Genomic DNA, 21,925 nt, shown 5'->3' with positions numbered 1-21,925 from the left:
ATAGGATTCTCCTAAGTCCATTCTAAACACCAGGAAATACATTTGAGGTGTTGTACCAACATTGGATTAAAGAGCAAAATGTGCTGAACAGCTTATCTCAGGTTTCCTTTGAGCAGGAAATGGAGGCATTTCCATTTCCATGTAAAGGGACAGAAAACATGTGACAGTGTGCTTGCATATACATGGAACAAAAGGGCAATAGACAGCAATTAAAAGAGAAAAGCTAAATGTATCGCTCTTCAATAAAGATCTAATTACAATTCTTAAGAGAAAAGCCTCTTTTGAACAGTATTATTACCCAGAGTTTCCTCCAGGTTTTGCTGACTCTAATGTGCATGTCCACTATTACCTAGTTTCATGCTAAATTTTTTTCATGCTAAGATTTTGCTTTTACTTGGTCTTGTGTACATACTTTAATGGAAAGTCCACAGTATTTCCTTGTGTGCTTATCAAAGTTTGCTTTACATATAGTATTCATTAATATGACCTCATTTTATCCTTGGTTTATCTGGGCAGAGTAGACTGACTATATTATTCTTAGTAATGTTGGGATTCTTAGTAAACTCTGTGAGTTTAGACCCTCTCTAATTCTCTTGAGCTGTACCCAGAGCTGTCATCAACAGCAGCATTCTTGCCCATGGGGACAATTTTTATCCTTCTGAAGGGGTCACTTGATACAAGGAATTCAAGTAGAAATAGCTCTCCCTTTGCACAGAATCATTCATAGATACCAAACTATTGCTGTGTGAGGTTTTCTTTATATGGGTCAGTTTTTGTTGAAGGGTCTACTCTGTATTTTCAGAGAATGGAAAACTTTATAAAATCTATTCTTTTATAACATATATAAATTATATCTCAAATATATCACTTAGGTTTTCTATAACCTTTTCCTTTGGCCCATGTGCTTAGTCATGACTTGAAAGAGGTAAAGGAAACTTTCCATATAAGGATTTTCTCCTTTTATTGCCTGTGTTTTTTTTTTTCTTTCTATGTTTTTATGTCTTCTGTTGCATATGAATTCATGACTGCTACATTTACAATGTGGGTTTTACATTTATCATTATAACAATATCTTTTGTTGTTATTTCATTGGATGCTTTTGCCTTATAGTTTAAAATGTCAGATATTAAAATTATGATGTTTTATTTTAAAGTACATTTGCTTGATACACCTTTATCTATCCTGAATTTGTTTATGTTTCTGTCACTGTGTTTAGGTATTTTAAAATAGTGTGGTTTGCTTTGTGATTCACTTTTAGGATTCCTCCTATTTCATACATTAGTGTAGTGTTTTTATATGTAATATATTTCTGCTTTTAGATTAATGCTTTCTGTTTTTATTGCTTTTTTAGTTTTTTTTTTTTATCTTTTTTTTTCAACGTTTTTTATTTATTTTTGGGACAGAGAGAGACAGAGCATGAACGGGGGAGGGGCAGAGAGAGAGGGAGACACAGAACCGGAAGCTGGCTCCAGGCTCCGAGCCATCAGCCCAGAGCCTGACGCGGGGCTCGAACTCACGGATCGTGAGATCGTGACCTGGCTGAAGTCGGACGCTTAACCGACTGCGCCACCCAGGCGCCCCTTTTTTTGATCTTTTTTGTAGAACAGTTTTCATTGCAAGTAAGAAAAACTCCAGTTGAAACTTAAAATCATAAGGAAATTTATTACCCATTTTGGGAAGTCCACAGACGGGGTGCGTTCTGGACACAGTGCTTTCAGTCATACTGTCATCAAAGACCCAGGTTCTCTACCTCACTCCTGTAGCATAGTACAAGTACTTCATCCCAAAGTTGCTTTCCCACAATGTTCACACATCATGTTCACACGATGGCTGCCAGTGGCAGTCAGGGTTTTATGTTCTCTTGTTCATGTCCAACACAACAAAAATTGAGGAAAATTCTCCCTCAGCCATGGAATAGTCTTTCATTTCAGTATGATTAGGCCTTCTTATTTGGTCATCTATCGCTCCTGGATGAATAACATTCTCTAGGAGAAATCCATGGGCTTATTGGCTCTGGAGGTGGTGGTGATGGAGTCAAGTTCTGCCAATTGCCTCAGCCCTGTTGACAGTTTGGACCATTTAATGCTTTTCTGGGAGCTGTTCTCTGCATAGTAGGATGTTTAGCAATAATCCTATACTAAGCTGCTAGTTGAGGTAGTCAATTAAGGCAATGAGCCAAAATGAAAATAATAATCAAATTTTTATTTACTTACTGTGACAATATAAGCAGGAGACCAAAAAGGAATGTAGCACTGGCTCCTCACTGTTCTTTCCTAGCCCCCCACTGAATGGCACTGGGCAAGGGTCAATCAAGCAGTGCAGGTGGAGGAAATTGTCTCAGTGTTTTGAAAACAATTTTTGGTGGAAATTTTGATCATTGCTGAGGAGCACTGCCATTTTATGAACCCAGGGAACTGGGGACAGGGAGAGAAGGAAAGGCTAGAAGTGGAAAAACAGAGTGGAGAAGAATACCTTGGTCAAGACCTGTCCCCGGGAAGGTCTCGGTGGAGACACCTGAAGGAGTCCCATAAGAATGAGGCCTCTGAATGGAGGTGTCAGGGCTAGGAGTGCAGATATGAATAGAAGCATGCTGGCCCTTGGTGTCTTTGACTAGATAGCTCCCTTAGAAGACTCTGTGTATGGAGGACAGCTTTTCCTCATAAAGACTTCCAGGCAAAACTTTTTTAAATTGCCCATGATAAAGAAGGCCTAAAAGATCACACATAGGGTTTTGGCCTGAAATTGGTCTCCTCGTCCCGGTCTCTAACCTAAATGCCAGTAACACCCCCTGAAAGAGAGTCTAAATTGTCTCCAAACATTGCCAAATGTCCCCTACAGAGGCAGAATCACTCCCAATTAAGAATCCTTGCTTTTAAGCATAAGATTATGTGAAAAAAGGATAGATATATGACCAAAATTAGGGTTCTTTTAGGAAAGGGGTGGAGGAATGAATAAGGGGTAAGTGATCAACAATATGAACACTACACTTTCATTGTACTATCCGTGTTTGCTGTACTTCCCTTTGTTCCACTTGTTCTCTTCTTAACTGTAATTTTGATTTATATATTTCATTTTTTAGATGCTCTTGATACCCTGTTAGGAGCAATGTCCAATTAGTGTACTTTTTTCTGCCTTTCCTCTAGAGCAGTTTAAGTTGACAGTATTATTTCCTTGGTTCTTGTGTTTAGCTTTATACCTGTAAATGTTTTATGCCTTTATTACATGCTTATCAGTTTAAATGCTATATTTTGAACCCCTCATTAACAGGTTGAAATTATTTCCACCTTACCCCTCTTGGCCTTCTCTCAGTTTACCCATCTCTTGTATTCCCTCTGGTGTAGCATTGTTTGGAGGATGGTCTTCTTCTCTTTTCCATTTCTTTCCTAAAGTCTTTTAGCTCCTGTTGCATTTCCTTTGGTTGTGTCACTATGTGGTTTCTGATCGCTTGTGTCTCTGGATGAAGTTTTTGTTTCCTTATTTGGTCATATATTTCATATGCTCAGTGGATTCATTTTTTCCAATGAATGGTTTTATCTGCTATTGTTTCTCCCATTCCAGTCCTGCTTCTTTTGGAGTATATTTGTATGAACACTATTATGCAGGCTCATTTTCATTTACCACTCATCTCGAAATAAGTTCCTTTCTGGATCACGTATTTGATATACTTCCATATGGTAGTTAATAGCATTTTGGGCTAACAATTCTTCCTGGGTAATACGGAAGCGACTTATCCCAGGTCTGCAGGTCTACAAAAGTTGTTTTTTAGCCTTTTTATTCTCTGCAGCAAACAGTGACTGTCCGCCACAGAGCTTCTCCCCTTTGGGGCATCTTTCCTCCACTCTTGTCTCATCCACATACTGCTTCTTGTAAGTGACATGTCTATATTTCCTCCTTGGGCTTTGCAGCTCTGCTCCTCTGTGGTACCAGGAAGTATCCAGAAAACACCCGAATGGTGGTGCTGACTCCATTTCCATTGTTTCAGACAAGGAATTGGCTTTGCCCCTTAGAATATGCCAGCCATTTTGGAGTCTGTTGCTCTGATAACTTTGAGGTCTGGAGCTGTAAGCATCCTCTCCAGGGATCTTCCTTTTATATCTTGACTGCATCTGTTAGCTCTTTCTCAGAAGTTGTGGCGGAGGTTACAAGTGTTTTATAGTTTTGTTGAAGACTGTTTATATTTCTTTTATTTTAAGATAATTTATATTTATATTTGGGGATGATCATTTTTATTGAGAAATGATTTCTCCATTTTCAAACTGGATATCACTTCTTTTTTTATTACTATCCTTTGACATCAAGGAATAAGAAGAGGAAGAAAAGGAGAAGTTTCTATTTTCTTACCACAGCTATGTTTTTTTAAATGAAGTTAATAATGCCACTTATGCCTAAAGTCCAATGTTGTCAGGATCAAATGAAATGATAATTTGGTAAACTGCAAAAGGAAGAACAAATGTGAAGCATTGTTTGTGTTCTTTTGTTGTAATGGAGTTGTATATAGTCCAGATGTCAACCAGGCTTCTGTTTTCAGTTGTATTTCAGCATTTTTGCAGCCGAGAATGTTCTAGACAGCTCCCAATACTCTTCTGTGGTTGCTTTTGTTGCCACAGGAATAGCTTGCCTAGTAACAATCTGACAAACCAAAAAAATAAAAAAAATCAAGGTTATTTCGGCATCTTTTCCATTTATAAAATCTTTCAAATAAGACAATACGGTCCTTCTCAAAGCAAGGTTTAAATAAAACAACAGTATTTAACAAAACAAAATGAGGCCTTCCCTCCCACCCATCCATCTCATGTCATGTGTGGTGTGAATGACACAATTTATGTGACCCTGGTGAGATAACGGATGTATGATTTAGATACCCATTTTAAAGCCCTTACAAGGATGTATCTCGATGAAGAAAGTAAGCTGTTTATTTATCATTCCATGTAACGTGCTTCAAGAGTCCTTGATATATGAAGGATGATTTTTTTAAGAGCTAAAAAAAACAGTGTGCCTTCTGAAAGTGTTTTGCTACTTTCGAAAACTAGATTTTTCTGAAACCAGTCAATTGACTAGAATGCTCATTGTTAAAGGTGGATGGATGGATGGATAGATGGAAAAATGAAGGGAAAAAAATGAGGGAGAAGTGAGGCAGAGAGAATAAAAGAACATAAGCTCTACTGTACTACCAAAAAACATTGCTGATATGAAGAAGTTGGAGGCCAGATAATTAAAGACTCTCTTGCCATACATAGAAATGCTAACTTGTCCTATAGTAAAATGAGACCTGGGAGTCCCTAATGTTTTAACTCACAACAGTTTTGTATAACTGATTCTTCATTAGTCATTTAGAAACCTTTCTGAAAGTTTCTAATATGCCATATGCCATACCTACCTTGTTCTTGAACATTAATTTAGGTAGATAGCATAACTAAAGTAAGAGTTACTGGTACTGATGGCCATTACTACTCCCCCTTGCTCCCCAGATGCTCACTTAAGGAACTTACTGTTAACAGTAAGCATAAATAAAGTTTATGCTTCAATATTTATAATTTTAGAATTATCTATATGAGGATTTTACTAGCTCCCATTTGTTAACCTGAGTTCATTTAGTTCTGGATATTGGTTGATAATGTAAATGCAAGCTTTTTTATATTTAAACAGAATAGAATATAGTTATGGAAATGTTTTTACAGCAAGAACAAGAAAAAAAATTATACCCAGCATATTGATGATGTAATACTATGATTGTGTAAAAGCAGATGGCTAATAGGAAATCTTTGAGTCTATAGAATAAGTTCTATATTTCTACTACATGTGCATTGCCTTGTCTGGTTGTTAAAATGGACATCTGTAAAGTTGTGGCATAAAATGATCATCTGGGTTCTCAGCTGTCTTTAGTCTATGGTGATGTGATTCTAAGAAAGTTCTTTTCCTTGTTACCTTCTGCCCTCTATGTTCTGACCAATGCTGCAACCACAAAGAAGTGGATGATTTGTCTTGCTGTATGAGAAATAATAGACTGATAACATCCTATCATAACATGGTTATAACTCATTTTGACCAAAAAAAAAAAAAAAATTATCCCTAAAAAACTAGAGTTACTCCATAGGAATCAGGTGACCCCATAATACAGACTTGGGCCAGGAGGCTACGACCTGAGCAGGAAAGTTGGTTGCTAAGTAAGGAGTAAGAATTTGGGAGGAATTTATCTGCTCAAAATCTTACCTACTTGCTGGATACAGTGTCTATGTAGGGAGAATCATTAAGAAAGCTCAGTGAACTCCCTGCCAAACACATAGATAACCCCTTTTAATATGCAAATACCCTTGGAAGGCTTATGTCATTAATCTAGCCATTAACCCCATAATTTATCAAATGCTTTTCTCACTGTCTTCCGAAAGGCATTCCTTCACCAAATGCGTGGTGGGTGCTGATTATAAACCCATTACTGTGCTAAACCCTGGTGAAAATGAAAGTCCTGTTGCCATTCTTCAAGGAATTTACTATCTATTGGAGACCAAGTGCTCTAAAGCAATCACAGAGACCATGGCAAAATGAGTGAGCAACTTATATTTCAAACACTTAAAAATTCTGGATAAAATATTTATTTTGGAAATGCATGTAGCAGCTCAAAAGCAAGAAATTAAAACCAGAAGGTATCAGAAATGAAAGGAATCAGCAATTGAATCAAGTCTGAAGTCCTTTTGTCTAAGGGACTCAAAGGGTACCTGAATCCCTGATTTTTCAGGGATAATTTACTTGATCAGCATGAACTATATTAGCTAAGGGTACTGTTGAGGAAGCCTTGAAGTTGGAAACTGTCTATATGGCTGGGGCTGGGTTCCATTTGTAAAAGCAGGAAAGGCTCTACAGTGTGCAAACCAGAACTGTAAGATCTTATACCTACCCTTGTAGGTCCACAAAAAGAAGCAAATGCCAAAACATACACTGGGACACTTGCACAATCCAGGGCACACACAGGGCGCTTCCATACTAGAAATCACACTGAAAAAAAGCTCACTCAAAAAACAACTTGCAGGGGTGCCTGGATGGCTCAGTCAGTTAAGCGTCCAACTTCAGCTCAGGTCATGGTCTCAGTTTGTGAATTCAAGCCCCATGTCATTCTCTGCGCTGACAGCTCAGAGCCTGGAGCCTGCTTCAGATTCTGTGTCTTCCTCTCAATCTGCCCTTCCCCCGCTCACACTCTGTCTCTCTCCCTCTCAAAAATAAACATTAAAAAAAAAAAAAAAACCTTGCAAATCCCATGAAAAAACACTTGGCATCCTAGGAGATTTTCTGAGGAAGTAGATGGTGGTGTGTTATTGTGGCATAAAAGGAGCAGAATAAAGTTGGGGCAGGAAGAGACGTTTAAAGGGTAAGATAGGAAAACAGAGACGACTTCATGAATGTGCTTGGGGTGGTGTAGAGTAGGAGGCTTTAATTTAGGAGACTTCAAGAATTTCATAACATTGGAATATAAACTGTTGGAGATAGGGATGATTTCCATGCTGACATAATCCCAAATAAAGTGTGTATTTCAACGTGGTATTCTGTAAATTTTAATAATTTTTCAAAATAAGTGATGTCAAGCTAATATAACAGTAAGTAAAAAAATTTTAAGTCGCTTTTATTCTATTACCATATATGTGTTTTCATTTTTTCATGGTCTCTTATAGTTACTGTTCTTTTTTTTTTTTTTTTTTTTTTTTTTTTTATTTATTTTTGGGACAGAGAGAGACAGAGCATGAACGGGGGAGGGGCAGAGACAGAGGGAGACACAGAATCGGAAACAGGCTCCAAGCCATCAGCCCAGAGCCTGACGCGGGGCTCGAACTCACGGACCGCGAGATCCTGACCTGGCTGAAGTCGGACGCTTAACCGACTGCGCCACCCAGGCGCCCCTATAGTTACTGTTCTTAAGTATCTTTACATAATTGTAATTATTGCACCATAAATATAAAATGTTTTTCCTAGGTTCTTTACTCCACATTACATGATATTTTCCCATGATCAGTAGTATTTATAATGGTCATAATTGTCACTTTAAAATCTGGCATTTTACTTAAAATTAAGATTATTAAAGTAATACTTACATATTAGGTCAAATGTTACTAAAACGTAACAAAAGAGCTTCACTTTCCTTACTCTTTTTCTCTGACCTCTACCCATCCCTACCCCAAGTCAAATCTCATTTTCTTTTTTTTTTTTTTTTTGGCTTTTTTATTTTTTTAATGTTTATTTATTTTTGAGGGACAGACAGAGCAGGAGCTGGGGAGGGGCAGAGAGAGAGGGAGATACAGAATCCAAAGCAGGATCCAGGCTCTGAGCTGTCAGAACAGAGCCTGACGTGGGCTAGAGCCCGATATGGGCTAGAACCCAGGAACCACAAAATCATGACCTGAGCTGAAATTGGATGCTTAACTGACTGATTGCTTTCTTTTTTTTTTTTTTTTTTTTTTTTTTTTTTTTAATTTTTGATAGAAATAGGCTGTGTGTGTGTGAGAGCTGGGAAGGGAGAGAGAAAGAGTCCAAGGATCTGAAGCAGACTCTGTGGTGACAGCAGACAGCCCAATGCAAGATTCAAACTCACAAACCATAAGATCATGATCTGAGCTGAAGTTGGCCGCTTAACCAACTGAGACACCCAGGTGCCCCCAAGTCTCAATTTCTAAAGGCATCTCCTTATAAGTTTTCCAGCCCTTTCTTCAGATATTCGCCCCCATATTTCTGTATAATAATCTTCTACAACTGTGTTTTATCAATTTTAGATATTATCTATTGACTTCTTGTTATGGTAAGAATTTAAATTTCTAAAGTCTACCTTCCTTGTCTCTAATAATGTTAAATCATTAATCAGTGCATACAGTTAGTGGTTCTGTAAATACTGCTTATTGCTGAGCCAGGTAGAATGCTCTGATTGTTCCTTTTCTTGTAAAATACTTGGTCTTCTTGAAACTGTTTCATTGGTTCCCATTCAGTATATGTATTGTGAGTTTTTTAAATTTTCCAATGAATATATAAAGCAGAGTTCAATATTATTTTCAAAGTAACAGGTAACTAATTAGTTCCATGTTTTCCCCCTTGAATATCACCTTCTTGTTTCTTGTCAGTAGGATGACTTTAGAAGTTGGGCCCACAAAACTAGACAAAAAAACAATGACAGATACTCAGAGGTCAATCCAATGACATCTTTCTATCCCTAAGAGTTATGTGGTCTTACCAGTCAGGAAAAATTCAAAATGAATGAAGGGTTCATAAAGTTCAGTTTTTAAAGTTAGGGAGATATTTATACTTTGAAGAAGGGCCAAAGAAATTCAAAATCCCATCAAGTCATATAGCCAAATACATGGAAGTGGTCGACTTAATTCTTTGAGTAGACAGAAAAATTAGATAATTTGTGTTTCCATTCTAAGAGTTGCAGCACACTTAAAATCTTCCTTCTTTAGGTCATGACTTTCTTAGTATAGCAGCTATAAGCAGTGCTCCTTAAGTCCCATCAAAGTTGAAGGCAAGAATCCCATCCTTGCCTAGTCCAAGGTCTTCTCAGAACAGAAGGAAACTGAACAAGCTGAGAAGATGGCCATAAAAATGACATAGGATGGTAAGTTCAATATTTTATTGGTAGGTAGTGGTTTTTTCCTTATTGGGAAAGAACTATTTATCTTTTAACCTTGATAAGACTCAGAATTAAGCAGAGGAATATTTAGGGAATCAAAGTAACAATGTTTTTTTTTGTGTTAAAGAATCTCTGCAGGGGTACCTGGGTGGCTTAGTTGGTTGACCATCCAGCTCTTAATTTTGGCTTGGTCATAGTCTCACAGTGAGTATAAGATTGAACCCTGCCGTCCTGTCTCCTGTGGGGCTCCACCCTGAGTTGGAGCCTGCTTAAGATTCTCCTTCCCTCTAACACTGTCCCTCCCTCACTTGCACAGACATGCTCTCTCTCAGTCAGTTGAGAGACCAGCTCTTGATTTCAGCTCAGGTCATGATCTCATGGTTTGAGTTCAAGCCCCACATGGAGTCTGCACTAATGGTACAGAGCCTGCTTGGGATTCTCTGTCTCCCACCTCTCTCTCTCTCCCTGTCAAAAATAAATAAATAAACTTTAAAAATTTTTTTAAAGGGGCGCCTGGGTGGCTCAGTCGGTTAAGCATCTGACTACAGCTCAGGTCATGATCTGGTAGTTTGTGAGTTCAAGCCCCACATCTGTCTCTGTGCTGAAATAACTTCTTTGAGTAGACAGAAAAAATAGGTAATGTGTACTTTCATTTTAAGAGTTGCAGTGTACTTAAAAGCCTCTTCCTTCTTTAGGTCATGGCTTACTTAGTATAGCAGCTATAAACAGTGCTCGGTAAGTCCAATCAAAATTGAAGGCAAGAATCCCATCCTGCTGGGAGTCTGGAGCCTGCTTTGGATTCTGTGTCTCCCTCTCTCTGCTCCTTCCCTGCTCATGTTCTGTCTCTCTCTGTCTCTCAAAAAAATGAATAAATGTTAAAAACAATTAAAAAAATTTTAAAAAAGAATCTGCAGTTTTGAGTTTTATGTAACTGTAGTATTTAAGAAAACTTTAATTGGACTTAACAAATCAGCTTTATGATTCTAATTTTAAGATGCGTAATTGATTTAATTTGATTTCAAGTTGAAATCTAACATTAAATTTATAAGAATTATATGAGCACCTTGGATTGGAATATGTGTCGCACATTTAAAGCATTTAAAATGCAGTTTAAAAAGTTTAAACAAGTCTCATGAACCAAGCTACTAACTGGGATTGAATATTAATAAGAGGATCCCTGAAAAGTGATTAAAATTTACTAGCTTTATAAATATGATACTGTTATCTTTAAGTCAAGTGCTTAAGAATTTTGAATTTGTAACCTTACTAAATTGAGCATTTTAAAAGCCAAAGTGCTCTCTGAATAGTCTTTTTTGTGCCCTCAGGCTGCCCTTGACCACATGCATTGCAGAACTCAATTAACAGAGTCGCTCCAGGGTGGGCCCCTTCTCTAAGCCTGCCTCCTTGCTTTCCTGTGTTAGCTTTATGTTTCCCAGATTCTGTGCCCATGTCCTCCTCTGAGTCACATGGTCCCACTCAGAGAAGGACACAGTGTTCTTCCAAGAAGGAGAAAGGGTGAGCCTGTAGAAGACTGGGTGAGAAACATGTTGAAGAGAAATCCATCATTGTCTTCCACACAGCCTTTCCCCCAAGCCACATCCCATCCTTGCCTCCCACTGAGCCATATGCCCCCAACCCTTCCCTGCTTCCTGGAGTGGCTGGTTTGCTTTTCTTTGGTGTCCCCATCTGCAGTGCCTTCAAGTGCAGTTGCCTCTGCTCTTTAAATCCAGTGACACAATGTGCTGGGCTTTTTTCTTTCCATAAATCCGTTGACACCTCTCATGTGATGTTCTTTCCATTCATACTCTCTTTATGTTGTTCCCCCACCCCCCCACCCCCCCCCACCCCCGCCTTTCTTGTCACTTTAGAGTGGTTTGGGAAGAAAGGGTAGGTACATTGTAAGAGTTGAACTTTTCATTAATAGGAAGTCTCTTTCACAATATGTAAATAGCCTGTTAGTTCATCTACCTTAATTTGTTTAAATGTGTGTTATTATAGACACCTTAAATTCCTTCTTTTTCTTTCCTGACAGCTTGTTTTCTTCTGATAAATTATTTCCTTGTAGTAAATTACAAGAGGTGGAATTATGGGATCAAAAGTTGTAAATACAACTGTAAATACAGTGTGGGGTAGTAGAAGTGTGGGTTTTGGTATATAGTTTAATTCCTAATTAAATGCATTGCTGTCTGTGTGATAAGCAACTTATTTTTTTGATCTACCCCAATTTAGATTGAGACAGAATGTTTATTGCAAAAATCAAAATAATCTGCAAGGAAAATAAAGTAAAATTAAAGTAAATAAAATTTAAAGTAGCTATAAGTATGGCTTAAAAAATAAAAAATAAAGTACTTTCCTTGGTGTTAAAATCCTGCTACATAACCTCCTTAACAAATTTAATTCCATTACTTACCATTTTCCTTTCTTAAAACATCTCTAGGTTTGACAATTTCTATGCATCAAATCACTTCTAAGTTTAACAAACTGTCTACACCCTCAATGCTTTTTTACAAACTGTCTACACCCTCAATGCTTTCTAGCACAGGCATATGAAGGTTGAATAATGTTTTTTTGCACCTAATTAGTGCTTAGCAAACTGTATTACAATAAAAACAAGTTATTTCACTAACAGCCTTTTGCAATTCGTGTGAAAAGTTATTAAGCTGGGGCACCTGGGTGGCTCAGTCAGTTGAGCATACAACTCTTGAATTCATCTCAGGTCATGATCTCAGGGTTGTGGGATTGAGCTCTGCATCAGGCTCCACACTAAGTCTGGAGCCTACTTGGGGTTCTCTCTCTCTCTCTCTCTCTCTCTCTCTCTCTCTCTCTCTTTCTCTCTTTCTCTAAAAGAAAAAAAAGTTATACTTTTCTGGAATCTTGCCAGCTTTTAAATAATGACTAAGTACAAACAGGAGAATGGTGTCTTCACCTCATTGTCCTAACTGCATTACTAAGAAGTTGATTGCCAAAACTGTACAGATAACAGATTCCTAGCTTTTCCATTTCAGTTTTCACTTTGAAGAGGCCAGTTTACTACAGAATCTGTTTGGATTGAAGCCTGCCCAATTTTTGGTTCTTGCTTCACACTCCTCAAACTATGGATAAGACATTAAATATTTCCTTGAGTATACATTTCACTTTCAATTGGCATCTTTATTAAAAAGAAAAGAAGTACAAGCAAAATCAGAGTAAATGGGGGTAGTCATTAGAACATCAGAAAGGAATATAAAATTGCTTGTGTTTTTCTGAAATGTTGCATATATTACCAGAAATAAAATACACGATTTTTAAAATGCTAAGCCTATTTATTATTCACATGATTTAAAAAGAGAAGAAGTTCTAGTCAAGTAACTCAGCTACAGGCCTTTCATTTGAATAGAGACATTATTTTCAACTTCATCGTAAATTATTTTTCCAAGCTCCTTAAAGAGCCTGGGGAGATTAACAGAGCAGGTATTATTATTCTTGATAGATAAGGAAGTTGACCTCCAGAGAGTTTGCCAAAGGAAACACAGTAAGTCAGTGACATAGCTGGAAAAGGAATTCAGGTGGCCCAACTTCTGGGCATTTTTGTCTCACAGAACCATCTTTCAATGATTAGCTCTCTCACTGCTTATTACTTTAATTTGCTAACCTTGCCAAGTGGCTGAAGTCCTGAGGAAGTATCATTTGGTGTTTGCAATTCATTATGCAGTTACTGAAAAAAAATATTTTTCAAATCAGAAGTATTTTAGTGCACAGAAATTCTGGTAGCTTGACTGGGTTTCAGGAATCTTCATGCAAGAAGTATAGCTTGGGGCACCTGGGTGGCTCAGTCAGTTAAGTGTCCGGCTTCAGCTCAGGTCATGATCCCACAGTCCATGGGATTGAGCCCCACGTTGGGCACTGTGCGGACAGCTCAAGAGCCTGGAGCCTGCTTCGGATTCTGTGTCTCCCTCTCTTTCTGCCCCTCCCCTGCTCATGCTCTGTCTCTGTCTCTCTCAAAAATAAATAAACATTAAAAAAATTTTTTTTGAAAAGAAGTATAACTCAACCTTATCTTTTATTTATTCAGTCTGTATGTCAACTCTGACCACAGTGTGGTTATGGGAAGAGAACTGAATGAAAATCTGGGAGGTCTGTGGGTCTCAGCCCTGTCCTCCACTAGTACATCTCCCTGGGCAAACTGGTCACCTTCCTCCAACTTCAGTTGCCTTTTAGGTAAAACTCAAAATAATATCTGCTTTTCCTGCTTTCCAGGCTTTTTGTGATAAGCAACAGTAAGATGATATATGGGAAAATGTTTGGTAGACTATGAAGCATACCACCAAGGTAAGATATTATTATTTCCTCAATACCACAGAACAGGTGAAGAGACACCTCTTAGGTTCCTGGAAGTAGAAGGCCACTTAAGACATTTCAGCCTTTGCTCTTGTTAGGATTTATTTGCTTGAATGATACAACTTGACCTTTAGTAAATATTTCCACCACGAAAGCAATTCAAGTGTGGCAGTTTATAATAGGCTGGGTGTCTCTTTACAAAGTACAAAGGTATACCAATTAGACCTATGTGAAATTCCTGGTCTTTAGGGATGAGCGTAATAGGGAACAATCTGTAGGATTAAATCCAGGTTTATTATAATTTGGTAGCTTATGAGTTGTTTTCAGACTTGCTATGTGGCTACTGGGTTTTCAAATTCTCTTACCAGTAAACAGTAGGTTTTGAAAGAGCAATAATTTAGTAAACTCTATGTTTGTGTGTGTCTGTATACATGAAGGTGCTCATGCAGGCAAGAATTAAATGTTTGGAGAAAAACCGAATTGTTCAAAATTGTTGTTGACCTTTTATTGCAAGCAGAGTTATCACTCATGGAAGATTCATGATGCCAAGAATACAATCTAGTGCCCAGCATAGAATACTCATTTAAAGACCTGACTGAAATGTGGCATAATACAAGTTTAGATTTAAGTTTTCCATTCCATTTTGGTGGAGGGAGTGGGCAGGAGAGCCTGCTAAATTAATATGTATCTGTGTGGCAGGTTGTACCTGTGCTTGTCCAAATGTGCCAGGGCTTTAGGTGCACTGAAGATATACATCGGTCTGTCCATTTGTACCCACTCTGTCTGACATTTGAAATTCCTTTACTGTAGAGTTCTGAGATAAGAAATTTGGATCAATAAACAGGTGAATGAGAGAGTAGAAGAGAGGAAAAAAGGAAAGAGAATTGATTTTTAAGTCAAAAAGTACTGTAGAAAATATTTATTTTTCCAATTGTGAGATAATTTATTTTCTAATAGATTTGAATCCCCTCTAATATATTATTGGCATTAATGTGGACCTTTAGGAAAACAACATATGGGTGGGGCACTTGGGTGGCTCAGTCAGTTAAGCATCTTATTCTTGATTTTGGCTCAAGTCATGATCTCATGGTTCATGAGTTGGAGCCCCACATCAGGCTCCACACTGACAGTGCAGAGCCTGCTTGGGGCTCTCTCTCTCTGTCTTTCTTCCTCTCTCTGCCCCTCCCCCACTTGTACGCATGCACTCTCTCTCTCTCTCCCTCTCAAATAAAATTTAAAAAAAAAAGAAAAAGAAAACTACGTATGGGACATTGGTCAATTCATTAAGTGATGATGGTCAGAAGTCCCTTAAACATATAGCAGTTATGTAAATGATCTTTCTGCATCAGAATTGCCCAGTGCTATGCCCCTTATTAAGTAAAAAAAATAGGCTTAAGTTTTCAATTTTCTGATAAACAAATGTTTATGATTAATAAAACTGATGTGAGAAATTAATGCCACTCTTCTCCATAACATACATTTTTGGGATTGCACTATATGCCTCACAAAATGTTTAGAAATGGTTCTTACTTTCATGGCATTTATAGTGAGGCAAGTCCCTTTGACTAAAAACTAAAAAGCAAAAGCAAACACTTCTGTTCTTTCACGACTACTGTCTTGCTCTAATCTTTCCTAAACTCATCCAAAATACGGCCTGTCCACATGGAGCATTGGGCCTTTTAGAATGGTTGGTAATACACTGTTCAGTTAAAGCTGAACAGTTGTTAATGCAGGTCTTTTGTCTGTTATTACCAATTACTTGGGGGAAAAAGTTCAATGATTAATTAAATCTGGGAATAAGCCCAGGTTAAACAAAGTTAAATGTGCTTCATTAATGCAAGGGTCCTTCATAGCCTTTAAAAATGATAACAAGTCTGTGATTCTTCCAATGGGGAACTTAATAGACAGTGTTCCCCAAATGCATTTGACCTTGAAATTCTTTTCTCATGGATGTATCTCTTGTGAGAGAAAGATCATTTAGAAATTGACATTAGTATGGATATTAGGAAAGCCTTTTAAATGGTCTGGTTCCAGATTATAATCGGACAGAGTTCTAGCACTAGCTCAGCTACTTATTAACTATGTCCCTGGACATGTCACAAAAACCTTTCTAAGTCTTAACTTCCTCATCTGTAAATGAGAGTACAAATACTTACTTCAAATTGTAATTATAAGAATAAAAACAAAACAAAACAAAAAAAGCTATGTGAAAGTGCCCTGCAAACTGCAAGGCATTTTAAAGATAGTAAACATTATGAAAATAATGGGCATAGCATTAAATGTTGGTCTCACTAAGAATGTTTGACCAACTCATTTTTTTAATGTGCTATGACATTAGATTAATGATATGCAATTATCAGATTTTCTGATTCAGCAAAGGAGAGCTGTTCTCCTCCAAACCATTCAGGTAGTGAAGTATTAACTTTAGGAGAAATAACTATAAAGTAATGAGGCAAACATTTCCATGTGGATCATTATTTTATAACAATATCATGTGAACTCTTGCATAGTGTTTATTGAACTAGAGATGATAGATGTTGAAGAGTAAGCTTCATTATGGTTGGTGAAATACCAGACTGTAACTTTCCTCACTTGGATTGGTGGTAAAATACTCAGAAATGAGGAAAAGAAAATTATATGAGTAAATAACAAAATGATTTTGAGTTTCTCCCTAGTATCAACTATATGGCTGGTGGAGATAATATTGAACCCATAAAATTACAACATCAGGTTGGAGAAGTGTGAGAAGGCAGAGGGTCTAAAACATCTAGTATTACTGAAATAGAGTGAATTGGTTCTCCTCTATAGAAAAACATGACAATGTAATAAAAGACTGAGGTTTGGAGCTAGACAGCCTGGGATCAAGTCCTGGTCCTGCCAGTGTATAAGTCATCTATAAAATGGGTATACAAATAGTACCTATTTTACAGGGTCGTTGTGAAAATTAAATGACTTAATGGATATAAAGTTTCAAAAAAGCCATTATCCTAAAGGTGTTTAATAAAGGCAATTCATATATTCAACACCAGATGGCAGTGTAGCCATCCAAGGTCAGGTTGTCTGATAGGCGATGAGCCAGCATGAATCTCTGAAATACAGGGTAATCAAATTCTAGAAGATTTCTATGAAAATAAGATGAATTTAAAGGCTCTATGCAAATAGTTCTATATAAAGTCACAGAATATATATAAAAGAAGAGCTTTTAAAAAAAAGAAAAGCTTAAATAAAATATACCTGATTACCATTAGTTGCTTTCTGTCACCAATTATTCAAACCATGGCTCCATGGTTTACTAGGTGACTAAGTTTGGACAGGTTACTTACCCTTTCTAAGCCTCAATTGTCTTATCTGTAAAATAATACATAAATTTAACAAAACTTTGTTGAGCCACTGTATGTCAGGCTCAAAATGTTCTAGGAGCTGGGGATATAGTACTTTTTAAAAGGATAGAAATCCTTGGCTGTGTGGTGCTTATACTGTACTCCAGTAACTAGTCTCTAATTAATAATCAGAGAACATCTATCACTTGAAATCAGACACTGGTTGTATACCAGGATGTTAGATTGAGACCCCCTACCTCAGTTTACACTGAATCCCCAAAGGCTGAGAACTAAATCATAGGTTCAACATATCTCCACATTTTGTAGCAAGGTATTCAATAGGCCACTGATGCAGTACCTGAGAAAAGAGTTATCAACCACTGCAAACTTCAGCTCAATACATACCCCCAAGCATATGAGAGAGCTTGGATGGGTCAAAAGAAAGAATTGTTTTTAAAGAGAATTTAGAGACACCTGGGTGGCTCAGCTGGTTGGGCATCCGACTTTGACTCAGGTCTTGATCTCATGGTTTGTGAGTTTGAGACACTGGGAGGACTTGACATGAGTGTCCTGGAGTTGAAGCACATGAAGGTCATGTGAGAGGCTGTGGCTGGTTAGGCCTGAAGTAGCAGAGCCAAGGGAGGAGAGCTGAACTGCTTGCGAAGTACACTTCTATTGCTGACTGCCAGAAAGCATGGCTGTTTCTCATGGACAAGATGTGAACTCCAAGGATGTGAAGAATCCCTATCTGGAAAGACAATCTGATACTCAGTGTTACAGGGTAACCTGAGGCCCATTGCAATTTTCAAGAGTTTATTAGAGCAAGTGTGGATAGGGATGGAGCACTGCATGGACAAGAGGTGGGAGAAAAAGGCTTTTATAAAGCAAACCTGGAAGTAAAGCAAGGAAACTGATTGAATGTAGCTTATGTGGTTGCCTTATTTAGGAGCAACCAGTTGGCTGTTTGTGATTGGTTGTTCTTAAATTTCGTTTTCTTCAAAGGAGTGCATTTACAGGAATTGACTCATGTTTAAGTTTCTGCTTGTTTACACAGGCTACCAAGACAGTAGAGCCAGCTCAGTCTCATGGCTTCCTTTTTAATTCCTTGAACACCACAAAGGAGATGGGTCACCAAGTAGATGCCCAGGGCAGGGGGGAGGAACCATGATGACCAGTTGGGGCAAGGCGCAGTGAGCCTCACAGTGTGAGGGCCCCAGCAGCAGTGTCTCTGAGGAGCTCTGCCAGAGAGGGACTCAGCCCTAGGGGTCCACCAGCTCAGGAGCCCCAAAGGTGCAATCTGTGCCAGCCAAGCAGGGCTTTCCTGCCCCGGACTCTACCTCTGCAGTGAGGGTGTGAGGAGTTGCCCACGCTGGGACAGGAAGGGAGGACTAACTTGGAAGAAAGCTTGGAACATGAGTTATTACACTGCACTGAGCATTTTAATTATTAAACTGAGAATATTCTTATGCCCAGATGGGATTAGAAGGCGTATGTTCTTGTTAAGATTCCAAAAATTCAGGTATCTGCCTGACATTTCAACCAGGGACAGGAATATGCTTAGCCCTCCACGTAAAGTAAAAGCAGATTTAACATATGTAAAGTGCCTAAAGTAGTAAATATTTTCTATTTTCATCACGGTTTTTATTATCAGCTCATGTAACTTGTTGCACTCTAAGTTGTACCATTCTTAAACTGAAAATCGAGTGAATGTTGCCAAGGACACTCAAATGCTGTACTGTAAAGAGTGGACCAAGCAGAATTCACGTGACTGTTTACTTCCTTCACAATCCATCCACACCTAGGGTCTGGCTCTGTTTCCTGGTGCCATAAAGTGGGGGGGTAAAGTCCCTTACCTGAATGTCTGATCCATATTTTCCAATCTTCAGCACATAGTCCTTCTCAGCTGTCCAGTAAGGCTCTGTGGTCCCAACCAAGGAAACAAAGTCAGGGGTGCTCATCTAGCCATGCAGTGGGCTCTCCATAAAAATGTGTAGAATGAGGGGCGCCTGGGTGGCTCAGTCGGTTGAGCGTCCGACTTCAGCTCAGGTCACGATCGCACGGTTTATGAGTTTGAGCCCCACATCAGGCTCTGGGCTGATGGCTCAGAGCCTAGAGCCTGCTTCTGATTCTGTGTCTCCCTCTCTCTCTGCCCCTCCCCCATTCATGCTCTGTCTCTCTCTGTCTCAAAAATAAATAAACATTAAAAAAAAAAATTTTTTTTTTAAATGTGTAGAATGAATACACATATGAAGACCTGGGGCAGGATGAGGGACATCAAATTACCTTCAGGATTTTGATGATGAATCTATTCTGGCCACCAAAACAAAATGGTGTAATTTGAATGGTGTCTTCAGAAATATTTCTTCCCCACAAGACTGTGGACTGTTTCCACCACAGAGTGCCACTCCTTTCAGCAAAGGCATGCAGCATTTTTCAGAGTGGTGTTCTGCCAACTCTTCCAGGTGTCAACAGGAATAGAGAGAGAAAATAAAAGTTTCCACAAGGCAAATAAGCTTGAGAAATGGTGCACGCTTTTCCGTCCCTACTGGAACATACACGTGAGCATATTATAGAGTCCTCAAAATTGCATAGATTAGTTTTGCTAAACCCAGAATATTTACTGACTTCCTAGGAGCTCTGAACACCATTTCCTTTTCCTCAGCACATTTGTTTAATGTCCCTCTGACGACTGTTCTTTGTCACACCATTCTGGACCCATAGGATTGATGCATGACCTCCAGAAAGGCTCTGTGCAAAGGAAGAGCACGTAAAGAAAAGTTGGTGTGGAGATTATCCCCAGCCATGATTCTGGAAAATAGAAAATAGGACTGCAAGGATGCAGGATCCATGGGGAGAGGTAGCTTTTGAGGAGGTGATGGAAGATAAAGAAAGGTTTGAAAACCACTGTATCTAGAAGACTAGGAGATCAAAAGGAAGCAGGAGCACAACGTAAAAATGGAAAAATGCAATGTGTTTCACAATTCTGTGTATGACAAGATATAGAAATAGTACTTTATGTTACTCTAGGGGACAAGAGCTTGGTGGAAGATGGAAGTGCCATAGACTACGATTCAGTTATCTATTTTGTCTGTTTAATTAAGACTTCTATAACACTCACTGTGTTTCAGGCACTGTTCAGAGCATGTTACAAACATGAATTCGTCAAATTCTCAAAATAATTGTGAGGTAGGTAATACTATTATCATCCCCATTTCACAGATGAGGGAACTAAGGCACAAAGACATTTATTAGCTTAAGGACTGGGACTCAGGTCTAGATCCTGTCTCCAGAGGCCATGCTCTTAATCTCTGCCCTCTGCTGCCTTTGTGAATCCATGAAGTCAAATAGAACACTGCTGGAGGTGATCCCAAACCATCTAATAATACAAACAACAATTGAAAAATTAAAGGAAAAACTCCCTCTCTTTTAGGTCCTCTGGAATGGGAGAAAGTTTTCCACTTTAATCAAAATTGACTGACATTAATGTTTATTCCTGTAACTTCTTGCTATGACCTTTCATATACCCAAGATGAAACTAAAATTGATGTGAGGGATAGTGTTCCAGGTAAAACAACTTAAGTGATAAAACTTGTTACCTCAGCAATGTTGCCCGAGGGGCAGACTTACATTTTTCATGGAAAATGTTAGGCAGAAGGTCTTGATGCCATTTCATGCACCATTTAATCAGGTTTAGCTCTAGAAACAGGGAGAGATGAAAAGCTATATTTTTCTTTTTTAAAATACAACTCCTATTTTTGGCATAAAAGTAATTCATGCTCACTATAGACAACTTTGAAAAAAACATAAATTATAATTAAGAAAATAAAAAGTATGCATAGTTTACCACCCAAAGACAACTACTTTGATGTATTTACGTCTATTCATTTTTGTCTTTTTTTAATTTTAAAAAAATGTTTACTTATTTTTGAGAGAGAGAGAAAAACAGAGCACAAGCAGGGGGCTGGGGGACAGAGAGAGAGGGAGACACAGGATCCAAAGCAGGCTCCAGGTTCTAAGCTGTCAACACAGAGCCGGACGTGGGGCTCGAACTCACAAATGGTGAGATCAAGACCTGAGCCAAAGTCGGATACTTAACCCACTGAGCCACCCAGGTGGCCCCATTCATTCTTTTTCTATGCTGAATATATATGTGTGTGTTTAACATAATTATGGTCATTCTGAATACACGTTTGCATCTCACATATTATATTTAACATTTTGTCATGAACATTTTTTTTGCGTGTCTCAAAGAATCTTTATGTATGATTTGTCTGTTATGTTGTTTTAAATTCTTTATTTTTATGTGTTGGTGCCAAGCCCCGTGCTCTTTGTCTTTCGATATAAGGAATTTGGTTCTTTTGCTTTTGTCTTTTGCAGTGATTTGTACGGGTTTCATTTCTTGTTTGTACTTGCATTGAAAAAACAGATCTCTAATTATGCAAGTCAAGACTGAAACTAACTTTTTTTTTGACTCAGTTCACTTCAATAGATAGGAAGCTTTTTATGTTTCTGTTTCTTCACACCTGTCCTTCTCCACTTCTTGATCTTTGCCAGCATCATTTGGGGTTTAAACTATTATTTAATATAATATTATATGATATTTAATATTATATTGTATATATTTATACTTTAAATATTTATTATATTTGTATATGCAAATATATTCTTAGAGATGATTTAACATTTA

At 38.1% G+C, this 21,925-nt stretch overlaps 1 long non-coding RNA gene across 1 annotated transcript; it reads left to right on the top strand.

The window, feature by feature from the left end:
- The first annotated feature begins 8,457 nt into the window (after positions 1-8,457).
- On the top strand, positions 8,458-19,180 carry LOC131509648 (uncharacterized). The gene is made up of 3 exons (XR_009260630.1): positions 8,458-9,586; positions 10,297-10,336; positions 13,838-19,180. It is a non-coding gene; the product is annotated as an uncharacterized LOC131509648 (long non-coding RNA).
- Positions 19,181-21,925: the final 2,745 nt, after the last annotated feature.

The sequence above is a fragment of the Neofelis nebulosa genome, chromosome 1, assembly GCF_028018385.1.
Source record: "Neofelis nebulosa isolate mNeoNeb1 chromosome 1, mNeoNeb1.pri, whole genome shotgun sequence".
NCBI classification, from domain to species: Eukaryota; Metazoa; Chordata; class Mammalia; order Carnivora; family Felidae; genus Neofelis; species Neofelis nebulosa.
Note: the sequence above shows the minus strand (reverse complement) of the source record. Positions and strands in the feature narration are given on the sequence as shown.